This window comes from Coenobita brevimanus, chromosome 115, assembly GCF_032717465.1.
Source record: "Coenobita brevimanus isolate Jiangsu-jjx chromosome 115, ASM3271746v2, whole genome shotgun sequence".
Lineage (NCBI taxonomy): Eukaryota > Metazoa > Arthropoda > Malacostraca > Decapoda > Coenobitidae > Coenobita > Coenobita brevimanus.
Genome location: NC_137068.1, coordinates 16,544,535 through 16,558,461, shown reverse-complemented (window position 1 = coordinate 16,558,461; position 13,927 = coordinate 16,544,535).

Genomic DNA, 13,927 nt, shown 5'->3' with positions numbered 1-13,927 from the left:
CCACCACAACAACAACAACCACCACAACCACCACCACCACAAAAACAACCAACACAACCACGACCACCACCACAACAACAGCAACCACCATCACCACAACAACAGCACCAACCACCACCACCACAACAACAACCACCACCACAACACCACAACCACCACCACAACAACAACAACAGCAACCACCACCACCACAACAACAGCAGCAACCACCACCACCACAACAACAACAACAAAAACCACAACCATAACAACAACAACAGCAACCACCACCACCACCACAACCACCACCACCACCATCACAACAACAAGAACAACCACCACCACCACCACAACAACAACAACCACCCAATCCACCACCACAACAACAACCACCACCACCACCACCACCACAACAACAACAACAACGACCACCACCTGTACAAACACAACAACAACAACAACAACAACCACAACAAAAACAACAACTACAACCACCACCACAACAACAACAACCACCACCACCACCCCAACAACAACCACCACCACCACCACCCCAACAACAACAGCAACAACCACTTCCACCACCACAACAACAACCACTACCACAACAAAACACCAACCACCACCATCACAACAACACCAACCACCACCACCACAACAACAACAACCAACACCACCACCACAACAACAACCAACACCACCACCACAACAACAACAACGACTACCACAACAAAACACCAACCACAACCACCACAACAACAACCACCACCACCACCACCACAACAACAACAACAGCAAGCACCACCACCACCTCAACAACAACAACAGTAACCATCACCACCACAACAAGAAGAACAACCAACACCACCAACACGACATCAACAACCTCCACCACAACAACAACAACCACCACCACCACCACAGCAACAACCATCACCACAACAACCACCAACACCACCACAGCAACACTATCACCACAACAACAACCACCACCACCACCACCACAACAACCACCACCACCACCACAGCAACAACCATCACCACAACAACCACCACCACCACCACCGCCACAGCAACAACCATCACCAGAACAACAATCACCACCACCACCACCACCACCACCATAACAACAACCACCACAAAAACAAACATAACAACAACAACAACCACACCCACCATTACAACAACAACCACCACCATCAAGGTAACAACAACAACCACCACCATCAAGGTAACAACAACAACAACCACCATCAAGGTAACAACAACAACCACCACCATCAAGGTAACAACAACAACAACTACCACAAAAACAACAACCACGACCACCACCACCACAAGCACAACAACAACAACAACGTCATCCACAACAACAACAACAACCATAACCACCACAACAACCACCACATCTACCACCACTACCATCACTACCACATCCACCACCAAAACCACCACCACCACCATAACTGGAACAACAACAACTACCACTACAATAACAATTAGACGAGAACAACAACAACCACCACCATCACCGCAACCACCATCACAACATCTACCATCACAATAACCATCACAACAACCACCACCACAACAACCACCACCACAACAACCACAATTATAACCACATCACAACAGCAACAGCCACCACAATAACCAACACCACCACTAAAACAACAACAACAACCACCACCACAACAATCACCATAAAAACAAAAACCACCACTACCAACAAAATAACTACCACCACCACCACAACAACAACAACGAAAACTACCTTCACCACCACCACAATTACCACAAAAACCACCATCATCACCACCACCACAACAACACCAAAAACTACCATCACTATCAGAACCACAACAACAACAAAAAACACAAAAACACCACTACCACAACAACAACAACAACCGCCGCCACAACAACAAAAATCACAATCACCACCAGGACAAAACCACAATCACCACCTACAACAAAAATCATCACCACCACCACAACAAATACCACCACCACCACCACCACAACAACAACAACAACAGCAACCACCACCACCAGAACAGCCGCCACCACCACCACAACAACAACCACCACCACCACCACAATAACAACAACCACCACCACCACCACAATAACAACAACCACCACCACCACCACAACAACAGCAACCATCACCACCACAACAACAACAGCAACCACCATCACAACAACAACAACCACCACCACCTCAACAACCACCACTACCACCACCACCACAACAACAACCACCACCACCACCACAACAACAACCACCACCACAACAACAACCACAACCACCACCACAACAACAACCACAACCACCACCACAACAACAACCACAATCACCACCACAACAATAACCACAACCATCAGAACAACAACAACCACAACCACCACCACAACAACAACCACAATCACCACCACAACAACAACCACAACCACCACCACAACAACAACCACAACCACCACCAGAACAGCCACCACCACCACCAAAACAACCACCACCACCACCACCACCACAACAATAACAACAACAACCACCACCACCACCACAACAACAGCAACCACCACCACAACAACAACAACAGCAAAAACCACCACCACAACAACAACAACAACAACCACCACTACAACAACCACAACCACCACCACCTCAACAACCACCACATCTACCACGAGCACAACAAGAACCACCACCACAACCACAACGACAACCACAACCTCACCACAACAACAACCACAGTCCCCAGCTCAACAACCACAACCAACACAACAACAAAAACCACAACCATTACCACAACAACAACCACAACCACAACAACAACCACAACCACAACCACAACAGCAACCACAACAACCACAACCACAACAACAACAACCATAACCACAACCACAACAACCACAACCACAACAACCACAACCACAACAACCACAACCACAACCACAACAACAACAACAACCACAACCACAACAACCACAACAACAACCACAACAACAACAACAACAACAACCACAACCACAACAATCACAACAACAACCACAACCACAACAATCACAACAACAACCACAACCACAACAATCACAACAACAACCACAACCACAACAATCACAACAACAACCACAACCACAACAACAACCACAACAACCACAACCACAACAACAACAACAAAAACAACCACAACAACCACAACCACCATAACCATCACCACCACAAAAACAATCACCACAAACACCACCACAAAAACAACCACCACCACAACAACCACCACAACCACAACCAAAACAACAACCACGACAAACACAACCACCACCACCACAACAACAACAACAACCATCACCACAACAGCATCAACCAACACTACCATAACAACAACAACCACCACCACCACCACAACAACAACAACAACAACCACAACAACAACAATAACCACCACAACAACAACAACAACCATCACAAACACAACAACAGCAACCACAACCACCACCACCACCACCACAACCACCACCACCACCGCAACAACAACAAGAACAACCACCACCACTACAACAACAAGAACAACCACAACCACCACCACAACCACAACACCAACCACCACCACCACCACAACAACAACAACAACCAACAAAACAACAACCACAAAAACCACAACAACAACAACCACAACAACAACAACCACAACAACAACAACCACAACAACAACAACCACAACAACAACAACCACAACAACAACAACAACAACAACAACAACAACCACAACAACAACAACAACAACAACCACAACAACAACAACCACAACAACAACAACCACAACAACAACAACCACAACAACAACAACCACAACAACAACAACCACAACAACAACAACCACAACAACAACAACCACAACAACAACAACCACAACAACAACAACCACAACAACAACAACCACAACAACAACAACCACAACAACAACAACCACAACAACAACAACCACAACAACAACAACCACAACAACAACAACCACAACAACAACAACCACAACAACAACAACCACAACAACAACAACCACAACAACAACAACCACAACAACAACAACCACAACAACAACAACCACAACAACAACAACCACAACAACAACAACCACAACAACAACAACCACAACAACAACAACCACAACAACAACAACCACAACAACAACAACCACAACAACAACAACCACAACAACAACAACCACAACAACAACAACCACAACAACAACAACCACAACAACAACCACAACAACAACAACCACAACAACAACAACCACAACAACAACAACAACAACAACAACAACAACAACAACAACAACAACAACAACAACAACAACAACAACAACCACAACAACAACAACCACAACAACAACAACCACAACAACAACAACCACAACAACAACAACCACAACAACAACAACCACAACAACAACAACCACAACAACAACAACCACAACAACAACAACCACAACCACCACAACAACAACAACAACAACCACCACCACAACAACAACCACCACCACCACAACAACAACAGGAAATACCACTTCAACCACAACAACAACCACAGCTACAACAACAGCACCAACCACCACCACCACACCAACAACAACCACCACCACCACCACAACAACCATCACCACCACAACAACAACAACAGCAGGCACCACCACCACAACAACAACAATAGCAACCATCACCACAACAACAACAACAACAGCAAGCACCACTAACACTACCACAACAACAGCAACCACCACAACCACTACCACAACAACAACAACCACCACCACCACAACAACAACAACCACCACACCAACAACAACAAAAACCGCCACACCAACAACAACCACCACCACCACCACAACAACAACAACCACCACCACAAGCACAACAACAGCAACAACCACTTCCACCACAACAACAACAACCACCACCAAAACAACAACACGAACCACCACTACAAAAACAACCACCACCACCACCACCACCACAGCAACCACCACCACTACCACCACAACAACAACAACAACAACAACCACAACAACAACAACCACAACAACAACAACAACAAAAACCACCACAACCATCACAACAACAACCACCACGACCACCACAACAACAGCAACTAAGATCACCACCACCACAATAACAACCACAACAACAACAACATAACACCAATCAAAACTACCACAACAACAACCACCACCACCACCACCATCATAGCAACTACCATCACCACAACAACAACCACCACCACCACCACCACAACAACAACAACCACCACCACAGCAACAACCATCACCACAACAACCACCACCACCACCACCGCCACAGCAACAGCCATCACCAGAACAACAATCACCACCACCACCATCACCACCACCACCATCACAACAACCACCACAACAGCAACCATAACAACAACAACCACCACCACAACCACCATTACAACAACAACCACAACCACCATTACAACAACAACCACAACCACCATTACAACAACAACAACCACCATCAAGGTAACAACAAAAACAACTACCACAACCACGACCACCACCACAAAAACCACAACAACAACAACAACAACGTCATCCACAACAACAACAACAACCGCCACCAATAAATCCACCACCACAACCACCACTACCACATCCACCACCAAAACCACCACCACCACCACAACAGGAACAACAAGAACAACCACTACAATAACAATTACCACGACAACAACAACAACCACCACCATCACCGCAACCACCATCACAACATCTACCATCACAATAACCACCACAACAACCACCACCACAACAGCCACAATTATAACCACATCACAACAACAACAGCCACCACAATAACCACCACCTCCACTACAACAACAGCAACAACAACCACAACAATCACCATAAAAACAACAACCACCAATACCAACAAAATAACCACCACCACCACCACAACAACAGCAACAAAAACGACCTTGACCACCACCACAATTACCCCTAAAACCACCATCATCACCACCACCACAACAACACCAAAAACTACCATCACTATCAGCACCACAACAACAACAAAAAAAACACAAACACCACTACCACAACAACAAAAACAACCGCCACCACCACGACAAAAATCACAATCACCACCACGACAAAACCACCATCACCACCTACAACAAAAATCATCACCACCACCACAAACAAATACCACCACCACCACCACCACCACAACAACAACAACAAAAACAACAGCCACCACCACCACCACAACAACAACCACCACCACCACCACCGCCACAATAACAACAACCACCACCACCACCACAACAACAGCAACAATCACCACCACCACAACAACAGCAACCACCATCACAAGAACAACAACCACCACCACCTCAACAACCACCACTACCACCACCACCACAACAACAACCACCACCACCACAACAACAACAACCACAACCACAACAACAACCACAACAACAACAATCACCACCAGAACAACAACCACAACCATCACCAAAACAAACACCACAACCACCAACACAACAACAACCACAACCACCAACACAACAACAACCACAACCACCAACACAACAACAACCACCACCACCAAAACAACAACCACCACTACTACCACCACCACAATAACAACAACAACCACCACCACCACAACAACAACAGCAACCACCACCACCACAACAACAACAACAGCAACCACCACCACCACAACAACAACAGCAACCACCACCACCACAACAACAACAGCAACCACCACCACAACAACAACAGCAACCACCACCACAACAACAACAACAACAACCACTACAACAACAACCACAACCACCACCACCTCAAAAACCACCACTTCTACCACGAGCACAACAACCACCACCACCACCACAACGACAACCACAACCTCACCACAACAACAACCACATCCCCCACCTCAACAACAACCACAACCACCACAACAACAACAACAACCACCACCACCACAACAACAACCACAACCACCACAACAACAACCACAACCACCACAACAACAACCACAACCACCACAACCACCACCAACACAACAACCACCACAACCACCACCACCACAAAAACAACAACCACAACCACCACAACCACCACCAACACAACAACCACCACAACCACCACCACCACAACAACAACCACCACAACCACCACCACAACAACAACCACCACCACAACAACCACCACCACAACAGCAACAACAGCAACCACCACCATCACCACAACAGCAGCAACCACCACTACCACAACAACAACAACCACCACCACCACAATAACAACAACCACCACCACAACAACAACAACAGCAACCACAACTACAACAACAAAAACAACAACCACAAACACAACAACAGCAACCACAACCACCACAACCACAACCACCACCACAAGAACAACAAGAACAACCACCACCACTACAACAACAAGAACAACCACAACCACCACCACGACCACAACAACAACCACCACCACCACCACATCAACAACAAAAACCACCACCAGAACAACAACAACCACCACCACCACAACAACAACAACCACCACCACCACAACAACAACAATCACCACCACCACAACAACAACAACAACCACCACCAACAAAACAACAACAACCACAACCCCAACAACAACAACAACAACAACAACCACAACAACAACCACCACTACCACAACAACAACAGGAAATACCACTTCCACCATAACAACAACCACAACTACAAAAACAGCACCAACCACCACCACCACAACAACAACAACCACCACCACCACAACAACAACCACCACAACAACAATAACAGCAAGCACCACCACCACAACAACAACAATAGCAACCACCACCACCCCAACAACAACAACAACAGCAAGCACCACCACCACTACAACAACAACAGCAACCACCACCACCACCACCACAACAACAACAACCACCACCACCACCACCACCACAACAACAACAACAACAACAACAACCACAACAACAACAACAACCACCACACCAACAACAACAACAACCACACCAACAACAACCACCACCACCACAACAGCAACAACAACAACCACCACAAGCACAACAACAACAGAAACCACCATTTCCACCACAACAACAACAACCACCACCAAAACAACAACACGAACCACCAGCACAAAAACAACCTCCACTACCACGACCACCACAACAACCACCACCACCAACACAACAACAACAACAACCACCACCACCACCACCACCACAACAACAACAACAACAACAACAACCACCACCACAACAACAACAACAACAACAACCACCACCACAACAACAACAACAACAACCAAAACAACAACAACAAAAACCACCACAACCATCACAACAACAACCACCATGACCACCACAACAACAGCAACTACCACTTCCACCACCACAACAACAACCACAACAACAACAAACACCAATCAAAACCACCACAACAACAACCACCACCACCACCACCAGAACAACCACCACCACCACCACAACAACCACCACCACCACCACCACCACCACAGCAACAACCATCACCACAACAACAACCACCACCACCACCACAACAACAACAACCACCACCACCACCACCACAGCAACAACCATCACCACAACCACCACCACCACCACCACCACCACAGCAACTACCATCACCAGAACAACAATCACCACCACAACCACGACAACAACAAACACCACCTCCAACACCACCACCACCACAACAGCCACCACAACCACAACAACAACAACCCATCACCACCACAAAAACCACCACAACCACCACCACCACAACAACCACCACCATCACAAAAACCATCACCACCACCACAACAACCAGCGCCACCACAACAACCACCACCACAACCACCATAACAATAATGATCACCACCACCACCACAACAACAACCACCACCACCAAAAACAACTACCACCACCACCACCACAACAACAACAACAACCACCACCACCACCACAACAACAACAACAACCATTACAACCACCACCACTACCACCATAACAACAACCACCACCACAACAACAACAGCAACCACCACCACCACCACCGTAACATCGACCACCACCACCACCACCACCATGACAACAACCACCACCACCACCACCATGACAACAACAACAACCACCACCATAACAACAACAGCAACCACCACCACCACCATAACAACCACATCACCACCATAACAACAGCCACCTCCACCACCACCACCACAACACAAACAACCATCAGCACAATAAGAACCACCACCACCACAACCATCACCACCACCGTAACAATCACCAATACAACAAGAACCATAACAACAACTACAACCATCACACCACCATTACAACAACAAAAACCACCATCTCCATAACAACAACAACTACCACAACAACCACAACCACGACCACCACCACAACAACCACAACAACAACAACTACAACAACCACCACCACCACAACAACAACAACAACATTGACATCCAAAACAACAACAACAAGCATAACCACCACCACATCCACCACCACAACCACCACCACCACATCCACCACCACAACCAACTCGACCACCACAACAGGAACAACAACAACAACCACCACCACCACATCCACCACCACAACCACCACCACCACCACAACAGGAACAACAACAACAACAACCACTACAATAACAATTACCACGACAACAACAACCACCACCATCACTGCAACCACCATCACAACCTCTACCATCACAATAACCACCACAACAACCACCACCACAACAGCCACCATTATAACCACATCACAACAACAACAGCCACCACAATAACCACCACCACCACCACCACAACAACAACAACCACCACAACAATCACCATCAACACAACAACCACCACTACCAACAAAATAACCACCACCACCACCACCACCACAACAACAAAAACTACCTCCGCCACCACTCACGCCAAAAATCACCATCATCACCACCACCACAATAACACCAAAAACTACCATCACTATTAGCACCACAAAAAAAAAAACACACACACACACACTACCACCAAAACAACCACAACAAAAATCATCACCACCACCACAACAAATACCACCACCACCATCACCACCACCACCACCACAACAACAACAACAGCCACCACCACCACCACCACCAAAACAGCCACCACCACCACAACAACAACCACCACCACCACCACCACAATAACAACAACCACCACCACCACCACAACATGAGCAACCATCACCACCACAACAACAACAGCAACCAAAATCACAACAACAACAACCACCACCACCACCACCACTACAACAACAACCACCACCACCACCACCTCAACAAAAACCACTACCACCATCACCAAAACAAAAACCACCACCACCACCACAACAACAACCACAACCACCACCAAAACAACAACCACAACAACAACTACAACCACCACCACAACAACAACCACCACTACCTCCAGAACAGACACCACCACCACCAAAACAATAACAACAACCACCACCACCACCACCACAATAACAACAACAACCACCACCACCACAACAACAGCAACCACCACCACAACAACAACAACAGCAACCACCATCACAATAACAACAACGACCTCAACAACAAGAGCAACCACCACCACAATAACAACCACCACCACCAGCACAACAACTACAACAATAACCACCACCACCACCGCCTCAACAACCAGCAATACCACAACCACCACAACAACAACCACCACAACCACAACGACAACCACAACCTCACCAAAACAAGAACCACAACCAAAAAAAACAACAACCACAAAACCCAAAACAACAAAGACAACCACCAAAACAACAACAACCATAACCACCAAAAAAACAACAACCACAACCACCAATACCACTGCAACAACAACAACAACCACTACCACAACAACAACAAACACCTGCACAACAACAACCACCACAACCACCACCACAACAACAACAACCATCACAACCACTAACACCACCACCACCACCACAACAACAACAGCAACCACCACCACCACCAAAACAGCAGAAACCAAAACTACCACAACAACAAAAACAACAAGCATGACCACAACAACAACAACAACAACCATAACAACAAGAGAAGCAACCACCACCACCACCAACACCACCACAACCACCACCACCACCACAACAACAACAAGAACAACAACCACATCTACAACAAGAACAACCACCACCACAATCACAACAACAACCACCACCACCACCACAACAACAACAACAACAACCACTACTACAACAACAACAACAACAACAACAACAACAACCACAACAACAACAACCACCACCACCACCACAACAACAACAACAAATACAAATAAAACCACCACCACAACAACAACCACCACCACAACAACAACCACCACCACAACCACAACAACAACAGGAACCACCATTTCCACCACAACAACAACAACCACCACCACAACAACAGAACCAACCACCACCACCACCACAACAACAACCACCACCTAAACCACAACCACCACCACCACCACCACCACAACAACAACAACAGCAATTACCACCACCACAACAACAACAATAGCAACCACCAACACCACAACAACAACAATAGCAACCACCACCACCACCACAACAACAACAGCAACCACCACCACCACCACCACAACAATAACAACCACTACCACCACCACAACAACAACCACCACCAGCACCACCAAAATAACAACCACCACCAGCACCACCAAAACAATAAACACCACCAGCACCACCACAACAGTAACAACCACCACCACCACCACCACAACAACAACAACCACCACCACACCAACAACCACCTCCACCACCACCACAACAACAACAACAACAACCACTTCCACCACAACAACCACCACCATCACCACCACAACAACAACCACAACCAACAACACAACAACAACCAACACTATCACCACCACAACAACCACCACCACAACCATCACTACAACAACCACCACCACCACCACCACCACAACAACAACAACCACCACCACCACCACCATTACTACAGCAACAACCGTCACCACAACAACAACCAAAACCACCACCACAACAACAACAACCACCACAACAACCACCACCACCACCACAACCACCACCACAACAACAGCAACCACTACCACCACCACCACAACAACAACAACCACAACAACAACAACAACAACCACAACAACCACCACCATCACCACCACCATAACAACAACCACAACCACCACCACCACCACCACCACCACAACAACAACAACAACAACAACAACAACCATCACCACAATAACAACCACCATCACCACAACCAACACAACAACAGCAACTGCCACCACCACAAAAACAACAGCAACCACCACCACAACAACAACAACCACAACCACGACCACAACAACAATAACAACCACCACCACCACCACCTCAACAACCACCACCACCACCACCACCTCAACAACCACCACTACCACCACCACCTCAACAACCACCACTACCACCACCACCTCAACAACCACCACTACCACCACCACCACAACAACAACCACCACCACCAACACAACAACAATCACAACAACAACCACTACAAACACCACGACCACCACCACAACAACAACCACAACCACCACCACAACAATAATCACAACAACCACCACCACAACAACAACAACCACCACAACCACCACCACAAAAAAAAACACCACAACCACCACCACAACCACCACCACCACCACCACAACAACAATAACCACAACAATCACCACCACAACAACAACAACCACAACAACAACCACGACCACAACAACAACAACAGCAACCAAAACCACCACAACAAAAGCAACAACTACCACCACCACAACAACAACAACAAAAATCAAAACCACAACAACAACAACAGCAACCACCACCAAACCACTACCACCACAACCACCACCATCATCATATCAACAACAAGAACAACCACCACCACGACAACAACAACAACCACCTTCACCACCACAACAACAACAACAACAGCAACCACCACCACCACAACAACAACAGGAACCACCATCACCACCACCACAACAACAACCACCACCACCACCACAACAACAACGACAACCATCACCACCACAACAACAACAACAAAAACCAACACAACCACCACAACAACAACCACCACCAAAACCACAACAACAGCAACTACCACTTCCACCACAACAACAACAACAACCACAACAATAAAACACCAATCATCGCCCCACAACAACAACAATCACCACCATCACCACCACAAGAACAACCACCACCACCACAATAACACCAACCACCACCACCACAATAACAATCATCACCACCACCACCACCACAATAACAATCATCACCACCACCACCACAAGTACAACCACCACCACCACAATAACACCAACCACCACCACCACAACAACAACCACCACCACCACCACCACCACAGCAACAACCATCACAACAACAACAACCACCACCACCATCACCACAACAACAACAACCACCACCACCACCACCACCACCACAGCAACAACCATCACCACAACAACAACAACCACCACCACCACCACAGCAACAACCATCACCAGAACAACAATCACCACCACCACCACGACAACAACAAACACCAACTCCAACACCACCACCACCACAACCACCACCACAACCACAACAACAACCACCACCACCACAACAACCACCACAACAACCACCATCACCACAACAAACACCACAACGGCCATCGTCACCACAACAACCACCACTACAACCACCACCATAACAAAAACCTCCACCATCACCACAACAACAACAACAACAACTGACACCACAACAACCACCACCACCACAACCA